We start from the raw sequence: 13642 nt of genomic DNA on the forward strand, positions 1-13642 counted from the left end.
ATCAGTTTCCCTGGGCTGAAATCAAAGTGACGGAAGTGCCAGGTTCCCTCTACAGAGTCTCTGGGAAGATCAATTTCATGACTTTTCCAGCTTTTAGCTACATTTCTTAGATTCTTTGACTCGTGATACTTTTCTTGATCATCAAAGACAGCAGCATAGTTTCTTGTTTCAGTTCCCACATTGTCTTCTGTTCTGTAATCAAATCAAACTCTGAATTCCTCTTATAAAAACACTCAATTATATTTATGGCATATATGAATAATCTCACTACCTCAATACCCTTAATTTAATCACATCTACAAAATTCCTTTTGCTACAAGTTTCTATGAACTAGGTTTTAGATATTTGGGAGGCTATTAGACATCCTACCAAAAATTCAGGTGGTTTTCACTGTTGGAGAAAAATTATGATTGTGTTGGTGGGTGCTATTACAAATCCTTGGGCTTCCATTTTATTTAAATCTTCAACCACTGTCATCATTCTACTTTACGGCAAATTGAGTCATGGGGCTCAATGCACCAGTCCCAGCCTCAGTTGCAACAGACAACTTACCATAGAGTCACTTTAAAATCTCTGCAGCCAATGCCCATATTCTGCTCTAAATCGTGGATTCTGTTCAGTTCAGTTTAGTCACTCAGTCGTGTCCGACTCTGCAACCCCGTGAATGACAGCACACCAGGCCTCCCTGTCCGTCACCAACTCCCAGAGTTCACTCAAACTCATGTCTATCGAGTCGGTGATACCATCCAGCCATCTAATTCTCAGTCATCTCCTCCTGCCTCCCAAATCCCTCCCAGCATCAGAGTCTTTTCCAATGAGTCAACTCTTCTCATGAGGTGGCCAAAGTACTGGAGTTTCAGCTTCAGCATCATTCCTTCCAAAGAAATCCCAGGGCTGATCTCTTTCAGAATGGACTGGTTGGATCTCCTTGCGGTCCAAGGGACTCTCAAGAGTTATCTCCAACACCACAGTTCAAAAGCTTCAATTCTTCGGCACTCAGCTTTCTTCACAGTTCAACTCTCACATCCATACATGACCACTGGAAAAACCATAGCCTTGACTAGATAAACCTATGTTGGCAAAGTAATGTCTCTGCTTTTTAATATGCTATCTAGGTTGGTCATAAGTTTTCTTCCAAGGAGTAAGTGTCTTTTAATTTCATGGCTGCAATCACCATCTGCAGTGATTTTGGAGCCCCCAAAAATAAAGTCTGCCACTGTTTCCACTGTTTCCCCATCTATTTCCCATGAAGTGATGGGACCAGATGCCATGATCTTTGTTTTCTGAATGTTGAGCTTTAAGCCAACTTTTTCACTCTCCACTCTCACTTTCATCAAGAGTCTTTTTAGTTCCTCTTCACATTCTGCCATAAGGGTGGTGTCATCTGCATATCTGAGGTTATTGATATGTAATCAATATTATGTAATCAAACATACAAATGGGATTTTGGAGTGATCTCAGTCTCTTATGGGGCTTCCCTGGTGCGCAGATGGTGAAGCATCTGCCTGTAATGCAGGAGACCTGGGTTCCATTCCTAGGTCAGGAAGATGCCCTGGAGAAGGAAATGGCAATCCACTCCAGCACTCTTGCCTGGAAAATCCCATGGACAGAAGACCCTGATAGGCTACAGTCCATGGGGTTGCAAAGAGTCACTGAGCAACTTCACTTTCACTTTCAGTCTCATATTCCTTCTACCCTACTCTTCCACAAGATATCAATGTTCCATATTTCAGAAAAAATTAGACTATATGAAACATATTATGCTCTTTTATATTTTTCCAGTTGTGATCTCTTCTTTCAGAAATTTCTTTTTGCATCTCATTTAAATGATTCTACTCTGGTTCCTTCCAAGTCATAATACTACTATTCCCAATATTTGATAGATATCTATTAAATACTTTACCCTGGAGAAGAAAATGACAACCCACTCCAGTTTTGTTGCCTAGAGAATCCCATCCATGGACAGAGGAGGATGGGGATTACAGTCCACGGGGTCCCAAAGAGTTGGACATGACTGAGTGACTAACACACATTAAACACTTTCAGGTTTATTAGGGCTTCCCTGGGAGCTCAGTCAGTAAAAGATCTGCCGGCAATGCAGGGGACCTGGGTTCAATCCCTGGGTCAGTAAAATTGCCTGGAGAAGGAAATGGCTAACCACTCCAGGATTCTTACCTGGAAAATCCTATGGACAGAGGAGCCTGGTGGGCTGCAGTCCACAGGGTCTCAGAATCAGGCATGATTGAGCAACTAACACTTTCATACTTTATTAAACACTTTTAAGTTAAAAATTAACATAGAATATTACTCAATAGACTATGACACCTCAACCTTTTTAAAAAATGATTATTTATATATTTTGGCTATGCTTGGTCTTCATTGCCATGTGCAGTCTTTTCCTAGTTGCAGCTAGTGGGGGCTACTCGTTGGTGCAGTCAGAGGACTTCTCATTGCAATGGCTTCTCTTGTGGAGCACAGGCTCTAGGTACATGGGCTCAGTAGTTGTGGATACAGGCTTAGTTGGTTCTTGGCATGTTCGATCTTCCCAGATGGGGACTGAACCCAGGTCCCCTGCATTGGCAGGCAGATTCTTAACTAGTGGACCGCCAGGGAAGTTCCCTTCAATCTCTTTTTGAACAGTAATATTACCAAATTATAAATCATGTCCTCCACCATGCTCAAGCAGAGTACTCTAATCTATTTCTACTTGGGCCCCTTGTAGCTCAGCTGGTAAAGAATCCACCTGCAATGCAGGAGACCCTGGTTCGATTCCTGGGCCGAGAGTCCCCTGCAGAAGGGAAAGGCTACCCACCTCAATATTCTTGGGTTTCCCTGATGGCTCAACTGGTAAAGAATCCACCTGCAATGCGGGAGACCTGGGTTCAATCCCTGGGTTGGGAAGATCCCCTGCTGAAAGGAAAGGCTACCCACTCCAGTATTTTGGCCAGGAGAATTCAGGGTGGGTGGCAAAGAGTTGAACAGGACTGAGCGAATTTCACTTACTTTAGTGTGAAACTTCATGCTACAGGTCATATATCTCAATAAGAAAAATCTTTCATCAGGTTTTTAAAGAGGTAATATGTTTGATTAATTAAAAAGAAGAACAAGCTATGTATAGTTTGGGAGGATGAATAAAACCGTGCTGTAGAAAAAGCAAATATTTGCTTTGCTAAAAAAATCCAAAAAAAAAGCTAAAACTTATATCTAATAATAATGGGAAATAATGCTAAAGATGACTTCTGAGTAGAGATCCTTCACAGTAAGCTATAAAAAATTGAGGCAAAAGACAGTAAGATTCAACGTAGAACAAGGGAAAAATTTCATAGCATTTATATTGATCAGAGAGAAAAATTTATTGAAAAAATAAGTAGACATAGTATTCTATTTACTGCATATAACAAATATTTTAAAACATTTTTAAAACTGTAACTGCTATGAGTTTTGTTTTTTTTTTTTAAGCAAAGGCAGAAGAACAAAAGAATTTCTAAAATAAAAACTGCTGATCAGGGATATGACAATGAGGAAGTGAACTTGAGGTATTTGGAGGCAGAAATAGTAACTTGGCAACTAAACATATTTATAATACAACTAGACTAAAAGTTCTTGCATAAGATACATCATGAAAGCTTGATACAAATCTTCATGGCAAGGAACCCTACTTCAATATTTGACTTCAGGAAGAATGTAGGTAGATCTCAGGAATCTGTTTTTGGTTTGTTTTGGTTTTGCCTGTCTTCGTTCCTTTTTTTTTAAACAAGTTCTTATGCATATTCTGATGCATAGCGAAGTTTGGAAGACTTTTAAAAGTTTAGCTTTGTAAATTTAAAGGGATAAGAAGGGATTAGAGGGGAACATGTTTTACATAGTAATAAAAATAGCACCAATTATATGAACACATATTTTTAAATACCTGTTTCAAAATCTTTATGCACAGTATCCCATTTGTTTATAATAATGCAATGTGGTATGTTCTATTATCAAACCCATTGTATTGATATTTAAGCACAGAGTCAAAGAGATAAAGTAAACTGTCTTGGATGATAAAGCTGAATCAGTGCTCAAATCACTCAGAACACCAGAACCATCACTCAATAAATGGGGAATAATGTGTTGCTGGTGCCCTCAAATAACCAGCCCCAGAAGATATTTTAGAAAGGAGTAATGTAAGAGAGATGTGTAGGAAGGTTATTTTTACATTCTTTCTAAGAACATATATTTCTAGTAAAATTGCATGTATAGTACAGATTTATAAGAATTCAAAGTCCAAGTTTCCTAAAATACTGGAATAATGCAGTTATCTCTACTGAAATAAAGAAATATGTGTAAAAATGTGCACAAGTATTCACCCTCACCAATGCCATCATCCTATATTTACAGCCCACCACAATACGTGAACCATGAACTTCCAGATGTTCAAGCTGGTTTTAGAAAAGGCAGAGGAACCAGAGATCAAATTGCCAACATCTGCTCGATTATCAAAAAATCAAGAGAATTCCAGAAAAATATCTATTTCTGATTTATTGACTATGCAAAAGCCTTTGACTGTGTGGATCACAATAAACTATGGGAAATTCTAAAAGAGATGGGAGTACCAGACCACCTGACCTGTCTGTTAAGAATCTTGTATACAGGTCAGAAGCAACAGTTAGAACTGGACATGGAACTACAAACTGGTTCCAAATAGGAAAAGGAGTACACCAAGGTTGTATATTGTCACCCTGCTTATTTAACTTATATGCAGAGTACATCATGAGAAATGCTGGGCTGGATGAAGCACAAGCTGAATCAAGATTGCCAGGAAAAATATCAATAACCTCAGATATGCAGATGGCACCACCCTTATGGCAGAAAGTGAAGAGGAACTAAAAAGCCTCTTGATGAAAGTGAAAGAGGAGAGTGAAAAAGTTGGCTTAAAGCTCAACATTCAGAAAACAAAGATCATGGCATCTGGTCCCATCCCTTCATGGGACGTAGATGGGGAAACAGTGGAAACAGTGGCAGACTTTATTCTTTGGGGCTCCAAAATCACTGCAGATGGTGATTGTGGCCATGAAATTAAAAGATGTCTACTCCTTGGAAGGAAATTTATGGTCAACCTACATAGCATATTCAAAAGCAGAGACATTACTTTGCCAACAAAGGTCCATCTAGTCAAGGCTATGGTTTTCCAGTGGTCATGTATGGATGTGAGATTGGACTGTGAAGAAAGCTGAGCACTGAGGAATTGATGCTTTTGAACTGTGGTATTGGAAAAGACTTGAGATTCCCTTGGGCTGCAAGAAGATCCAACCAGTCCATCCTAAAGGAGATTATTCCTGGGCGTTCATTGGAAAGACTGATGCTGAAGCTGAAACTCCAATACTTAGGTCACCTCACACAAAGAGTTGACTCATTGGAAAAGACTCTGATGCTGGGAGGGATTTGGGGCAGGAGAAGAAGGGGATGACAGAGGATGAGATGGCTGGATGGCATCACCCTTCAATGGACATGAGTTTAGGTAAACTCCGGGAGTTGGTGATGGACACGGAGGCCTGGTGTGCTGTGATTCATGGGGTCGCAGAGTCGGACATGACTGAGCGACTGAACTGAACTGAACTGAACCTAGGTAAAACCCAAAATGACACAAATAAAATACCTAAATATGACTTCACATTTAAAATGGATCTTCTCAGTCTATTCAGTTAATACTCCTGACCAAGAACTTCAGAACGAATAGCCTGTAGTATTCATTATTGACACAGAATTTAAACAACAGATTTAACAGTTGTAGATTGGAGGAAAGAACATTAACTTTACAATCTCAGATTTTATAAATAGAAGTATATTGTCTCTCCCTCCCTCTCTCTCTCCATTTCTCCCCTCAGTGTGCAATGAGAACTGAATCTAGATATAGAAAATATGGTAAAAGTTTACAGGATCCAATGGGACCCCACACATGAAAGCACTCATTTTGCAATCCCTGCGGCTATCCACTGTCTCTCAAAGATGGTTTTGAAGCTTTAAGAGATTATGATTAAATAGGATTTTACCAAGAGGAATCTCAGCTCTTAGCTTCAAATATCACCATGAAAATATTCTCCTAGCTGCCAAATTAAATTGGCACTACTGAACAATGCTTTTACTTTCAAAACCTCACTGTTAAGAAAAACAGATGACACAAATGTTCCATATTAGGTTAAAGTAAAAGATTGCCTAAAACAGTCTTCCCAAACTGTATATCAAGGAACATGGCTGCACAGGTTTTAATACTGCAAAATAATTCTTTAAATTAAATACATTTAGGAAATTCTAGGTTTAAAAAAAAAGGTTAAATACATTGCTTTTCCATATTACTTAGTAGATCATATGAAGAGCCTTTGTTAATCTCTAAAGGAGTGGGAAGTAAAATATGCAATCTTTTCTGAACACATTTTTACACAGATTTCTTTCTATTCTACAATATAATTACCATGTGAAACATTAAAAAAATCACAGCCTACACTGGGGACTCAGTTCAGTTCAGTTCAGTCGCTCAGTTGTGTCTGACTCTTTGCGACATAAGCCCTCAATAGAATAAAAAAATTATCCTTTGCATTGTCATTAAATAGAAAATATAGGAGAATAATATGAACATATAAATATAAAACTATAGTTTGAAAAGGATGCTGATAACATATATGCTGTTATTTCACTTTAATTCAGTTTAATATAATAGTATTCATGTCATTAATATGTTTCATTTTGTTCAATAAATAGAGCAACTTCCTCTCTATGATTGTAATTATACTCAGTTTCAGTTTTATTTAGAGTAAGTTTAATGCCTTATTCATTCTTTTGTTTTTTAATCAGCTATAGATTTATGCTGACTTCTATCTTATTTGGGCTTCCCAGGTGGTGCTAGTGGTTAAAAACCCTGCAAATGCAGGAGACACACGAGACTCAGTTTCATCCTCGGGTCAGGAAGATCCCCTGCAGGAGGTCATGGCAATCCATTCTAGTATTCTTGCCTAGAGAATCTCAAAAACAGAGGTGCCTGGCTGGCTACAGTCCATGAGGTTGCAAAGATTTGCACATGATTGAAGAGACTTGGCACACACACAGGCTCTTTTTTGCTTATTTCCATTGTTAAATTATATTTGAATTGCAAAATGCAAGTCATGAGACAATTATCTTTGAATTAAGTGAGTTATTCCTTATAGTCTCTTATTTTCTTTCCATCATAGCCAAATCAGCCTTTGGAAACTGAACATTTTAATTTAATGAGGAAATAATCAATGTCTCAGCTAGTAAAGAATCCTCCTGCAATGTGGGAGGCCTGGGTTCAATCTCTGGGTTGGGATGATCCCCTGGAGAAGGAAAAGGTTACCCACTCTAGTATTCTGGCCTGGAGAATTCCATGGACTGTATAAGCCATGAGGTTGCAAAGATTAGGGCGTGACTGAGTGACTTTCACTACTGCTAATCATAAAAGAGTTGATAAGAGAAATGAGAGGAGGTAAAAATTGAACCACTCAATTTTTAATCTTAGCATTTACCCATTTACATAGGAAAGACCTGAAAGGATACAGTGGGCTTCCCAGGTGGCACTGTTGGTAGAGAATCCGCCTGCCAATTCAGGAGACCCAAGAGATGTAGGTTTGATCCCTGGGTCAGGAAGATCCCCTAGAAGAGGAAATGGTACCCTACTGAAGTATTCTTGCCAGGAGAATCACATGGACAGAGGAGCCTGGTGGGTTACAGTCCATAGGGTCAAAAAGAGTTGGACACAACTGAACATCTGAGTACATCAATACAGTATTATCTGCCAGAAGATTGATTTGGTTAGCCTTGTCATAGAAAAATAATAACTAGGTTAACCAAGGAGTGCGTTAGAGGGACTAAACATGGAAGAAAAGTGGGAGAATGGAGTTAAGGAGGTACACTTGCTTTTTCTGGCAACTTCCAGTACAAAATTTACTATAATTCAGAATGCTCAAGAGGGCCCTAGGAAACATCATGTTCTCCATGATAATCCCTCCCTGATATATCTTTGTGGGTATTTTCAGCTGAATAGAGAGTATTCCCTTTGGTTGCATTTATTTGCAAACATTTTCATTTATCCATAACACATAAGAAAGTGTTATCTGTGTTACACAGCCAACAAGAATTTAATGATTATAATTAGCCATTTTAAATTAAGGTTTAACAATACGGCCGACCAAACTTTCATTCAGATGTTTACTACAAAAATAATGACAGTGAACTTGTCTAAGTAGAGAAGCCACTTATTAAGCATTCCTTCCTTTATCTTAGAACTGCCTAAGAGTATATTCTCCCCACTAGCTCTCTCCTTTTGGAAGTTGAATTTGTATTGTCATAAATGTAAGTAATAAATATTTACTGATCATTTACTATAAGAAGCATATGTGCTAGAAAGAATAGTTGTCAAGATAATAAAAATAAAGCACAACTCCTGATCTCAGAGAAGCTTCAAACTAGTACAACACACACACACACACACACACAAATTAGAATTCTAATAAGTGATAGGTATCATTATTTACTATATTGGCCATTTCACAAGGAATGAATCACTTTGCTGTGGGATTAGTAGATGGTTTATTTTTTTCAGAAGTCTGAAGAAAAGAGTATGTTTTCAACTGACAAAATGGAAGCAGATTTAGAATGTACAAATGAAAAAGAACTTTGTGTGGAAAATTATGTTACAGTCATGCTTCTACTACTTTTGACAGTGATTTAAGTTACCTGACTTTGTTTACTTATCTTTTAGTGATGATTAAAATAGCCTTTAGTTTATGTTACTGTCTACATTGAAAGCGTATGTGAGATATGCAAAGGATTGTAGAATAATTTAGGTACTCAGTAAATATCAAAAGATGCTGAAATTTCATGAGAAAATGATTGTTAATTATTGGGTCTGACTATGTGCTGGACCCTCGATGTTTTACATTAATGATCTCAATCCTCACAAAAATTATGAGGAAATTAATTAAATTATCCTTGTTCTGCTAAGGAAACACTTGTGAGGCAAGAATTCTCCAGGCAAGAATACTGGAGTGGGTTGACATTTCCTTCTCCATATCAATATTATAATAACAGTAATTGTTATAATTGGGTTTCCCAGGTGGTGCTAGTGGTAAAGACCATGTCTGCCAGCAGCAGACATAAGAGAAGTGGGTTTGATCCCTGGGTTGGGAAGATCTTCTGGAGGAGGGCAAAGCAATCCATTCCAGTATTCTTGCATGGAAAATCCCATGTACAGAGGAGCCTGATGGGCTACAGTCCATATGGTCACAAAGAGTCAGACATGACTGAAGTGACTTGGCACACAATGTTATAATAATTTTAATTGTTCTCTAAACAACAAAAAGGTATAGTGTTCACTCAAATACATTTTAAATATGTCATATAACCCAATCTGGATTTCACAAAAAAGGTGTGTTGTTTATAAACCCAAAATTCTTATTGGAAAAATGATACTAAAGAGTACTTCTTGAGAATCAAAAAGAATGTGTGTGTGTGTGTGTGTGTGTGTTAGAAAACACCGTCTTAACAGATATGATAAAAATGTACCCTATCTTACAAATAATAGTAAGCTATGACTTTCTCTGGGCTTCACTGGTGGCTCAGTGGTAAAGAATATACCTGTCAATGCAGGAGTGCATGTTTCAATCCTTGGGTTGGGAAGATCCTCTGGAGAAGGAAATGGAAACCTAATCCAATATTCTTGCCTGGGAAATCCTATGGACAGAGGAGCCTGGTGATCTTACAGCCCATGGGGTCTCAAAAGAGTTGGACATGACTGAAGGACTAAATAATGCCTTTCTTATGGGAATGAAAGACCAAACAATTCCTTGTCACATAGTTTTCTTCAAGGACTTTAAAAAAGGGAATCTTTTTCCAAATTCTACATACAACTTCCATGTTATGCTGGACATCAATATGTAGATAACTAGAAGGAATTAAAAAACAGAGTTGGAGTATATACAATGATTCACACTTTATTTGATACTTCTATCAAAATGTGAGGTTTGTGTTCTATTCCAGAAGCCTGGGTGGAATTCACTTAATTCAGTGTGGGTCAGTAATGCTATGTGACTGCTGAGACTGGTTCACAAAAGTAGATCCTACCTTTGCCTGGTGTTCTAAACCATTCAGTCCTTAGTTCAATTCAGTTCAGTTCAGTTCATTTCAGTCGCTCAGTTGTGTCTGACTCTTTGTGACACCATGAATCGCAGCACGCCAGGCCACCCTATCCATCACCAACTCCCGGAGTTCACTCAGACTCATGTCCATCGAGTCAGTGAGGCCATCCAGCCATCTCATCCTCTGTCGTCCCCTTCTCCTCCTGCCCCCAATCCCTCCTAGCATCAGAGTCTTTTCCAATGAGTCAACTCTTCGCATGAGGTGGCCAAAGTACTGGAGTTTCAGCTTTAGCACCATTCCCTCTAAAGATATCCCAGGGCTGATCTCCTTCAGAATGGACTGGTTGAATCTCCTTGCAGTCCAAGGGAATCTCAAGAGTCTTCTCCAATACCACAGTTCAAAATCTTTAATTCTGCGGCGCTCAGCTTTCTTCACAGTCCGACTCTCACATCCATACACGACCACTGGAAAAACCATAGCCTTGACTAAGATGGACCTTTGTTGGCAAAGTAATGTCTCTGCTTTTGAATATGCTGTCTAGGTTGGTCATAACTTTTCTTCCAAGGAGTAAGCGTCTTTTAATTTCATGGCTGCAGTCACCATCTGCAGTGATTTTGGAGCCCCCCAAAATAAAGTCTGACACTATTTCCACTGTTTCCTCATCTATTTCCCATGAAGTGATGGGACCAGATGCCATGATCTTTGTTTTCTGAATGTTGAGCTTTAAGCCAACTTTTTCACTCTCCACTCTCACTCTCATCAAGAGGCTTTTTAGTTCCTCTTCACTTTCAGCCATAAGGGTGGTAGGAAACCAATCTTGAATATTCACTTGAAGGACTAATGCTGAAAATGAAGTTTCAATACTTTGGCCACCTAATGCAAAGAGCTTACTCTCTAGAAAAGACCCTGATGCTGGAAAAGATTAAGGGCAGGTAGAGAAGCAGGCAACAAAAGGTGAGATGATTGGGTGGTTTCACCAATTCAATAGATACGAGTTTAAGAAAACTCTGGGAGATAGTGAAGGACACAGAAGCTTAGCTTGCTGTACCCATTAGGGTTTTAAAGAGTCAGGCACAACTGAGTGACTGAACAACAACAACTCAAGATGTTTACTTTTGGAGAAGGCAGATGGCATTTAGAAATTACAGCTACCCTGAGTCTACCTTACTGGAATGCCTTATGTAGATGCTCCAGCCACAATTCTTGGCTGAACTTCTAGCTGACAGAATCAGCATAAAGCCACATGAATTACTTGAGATCTCCAGTCAGAGGAGCATTCAGGTGACTCCAATTTCATAAAAGAGTCTACCCTAGAATAGCCAAACCAATCCTTTCTGCAAGTTCTGACTGCCCCCCCTCCACAATTTGGGAAAAATAAAGAGGTTATTTTAAACTGCTAAGTTTAGCAGCAATAGTGTCTATCAGAAAAATACTAAAGTTTTGTATGGCCTATATGTAAAAAAGGCACATTTGACTTCTGTTGACACATTGTCTTAGTCTGTTGGGACCAGAATAATACAGACTGGGTGGTTTATTTACAACAAATATTTATTTCTCATAATTCTGGGAGAATTGAAAAGTCTAAGATCAGGACACCTGCAGATTCAGTGTCTAGTGAGTGTCCACTTCCTGACTCATGGCATCTGTCTTTTCTCTGTGTTCTTACATGGTGGAAGGCTTCCCTGGTGGCTCAGATGGTAAAGAATGTACCTCAATGTAGGAGACCTAGGTACAAACTCAGTTGGGAAGACCCCCTGAAGAACGGAATGGCTACCCAGTTCAGTATTCTTGCTTGGATAAGTCCATGGACAGAGGATTCTGGTGGGTTATTCAGTCCACAGGGTTGCAAAGAGTCAGGCACAACTGAGCGACTAACACTACATGGTGGAAGAGGGGAGGAAAATCTCTTGAGTCTTTTGTATAAGGGCACTAATCTGACTCATGAGGGCTCCACCCTCATGATCTAGTTACCCCTCAAAAGCCCCACTTACAAATACCATTGCACTGGGGATTAGGTTTTATTTATTTTATTTTATATTTAATTAATTTATTTTAATTGGAGGTTAATTACTTTACAATATTGTAGTGGTTTTTGCCATACATTGACATGATTCAGCCATGGGTGCATTTTTAATATATGGATTTTGGAAGATACATTCATTCTACAGCACATACTAATAATATCATTGGCTAGAACTAAGAAACATAGCCACACATGTCTTAAAGGGAAGGCTGGAAAATGGAATCTATGTACTCAAGAATAGTTAAGAGGAATATGAATTTGGTAAGTATCTCCCATTGGACATATGATATAATATTTGTGTTGGGGATGAAAAAGAAGAAATAAATAAGAGCATTTAAAATCTTTTATGGTCAATAAATGTCCATCATTTATTGGTTTCAATCCTTAATGTTTTGAGGAAGGGAATAAGTCATAAAAATTCTAGCAAAAATTTATGAAGTATTTTCCATAGCAAATCTTTATAATCACCTCAAATATATTTTTGTGGTCTATTTGAATATCCTAGAATTTAACTTTTGGTAGAAATTCTAGACTGCCACAACTAGTTTACTAATTTTATTTCCTGTCTCTTTCAGTTTAGTTCAGTCCAGTCGCTCACTCGTGTCTGACTCTTTGCAACCCCATGAATTGCAGCATGCCAGGCCTCCCTGTCCATCACCAACTCCTGGAGTTCACTCAAACTCATGTCCATTGAGTCAGTGATGCTATCCAGCCATCTCATCCTCTGTCATCCCCTTCTCCTCCTGCCCCAAATCCCTCCCAGCATCAGAGTCTTTTCCAATGAGACAACTCTTCGCATGAGGTGGCCAAAGTATTGGAGTTTCAGCTTCAGCATCATTCCTTCCAAAGAACATCCAGGACTGATCTCCTTTAGAATGGACTGGTTGGATCTCCTTGCAGTCCAAGGGACTCTCAAGAGTCTTCTCCAACACCACAGTTCAAAGGCATCAATTCTTTGGCACTCAGCATTCTTCACAGTCCAACTCTCATCCATACATGACCAATGGAAAAACCATAGCCTTGACTAGACGGAACTTAGCCGGCAAAGTAATGTCTCTGCTTTTGAATATCCTGTCTCTTTACTTCTAATAATTTGATTTCCATTTGCAAATCTACTCAATAGTCTTTGGGTACTTCCCCAATTCTCACGTAGTACCACATTACAGCAGCTACTCAGTAAGTTGTTGGCAAAGGTGGGTGGAAATAGAAGAGGAGAAGAAAAATGATATTTATTGAGAACTCACAAAATATTTTCTGTTAGTTACTGCATGTGGGTTATTTCTTTTAAATGTAAAATAACACTTCAAGAAATGTATTATCATACTCCATTTAACTGATGAATATATTGTTTCATTGAGTTTCATTGAACAACTTTACCATTGTTGCCTGTTTCTGTGTAAAGTCTTGTGTTTAAATTTTGTCAGCAATGTAAATATTATCACTAAATATATAATTGAAAAGTTTTCTTTATTTGTATTTTATAGTCAGCACTGG

This window comes from Ovis aries, chromosome 6 (assembly GCF_016772045.2).
Source record: "Ovis aries strain OAR_USU_Benz2616 breed Rambouillet chromosome 6, ARS-UI_Ramb_v3.0, whole genome shotgun sequence".
NCBI lineage: Eukaryota > Metazoa > Chordata > Mammalia > Artiodactyla > Bovidae > Ovis > Ovis aries.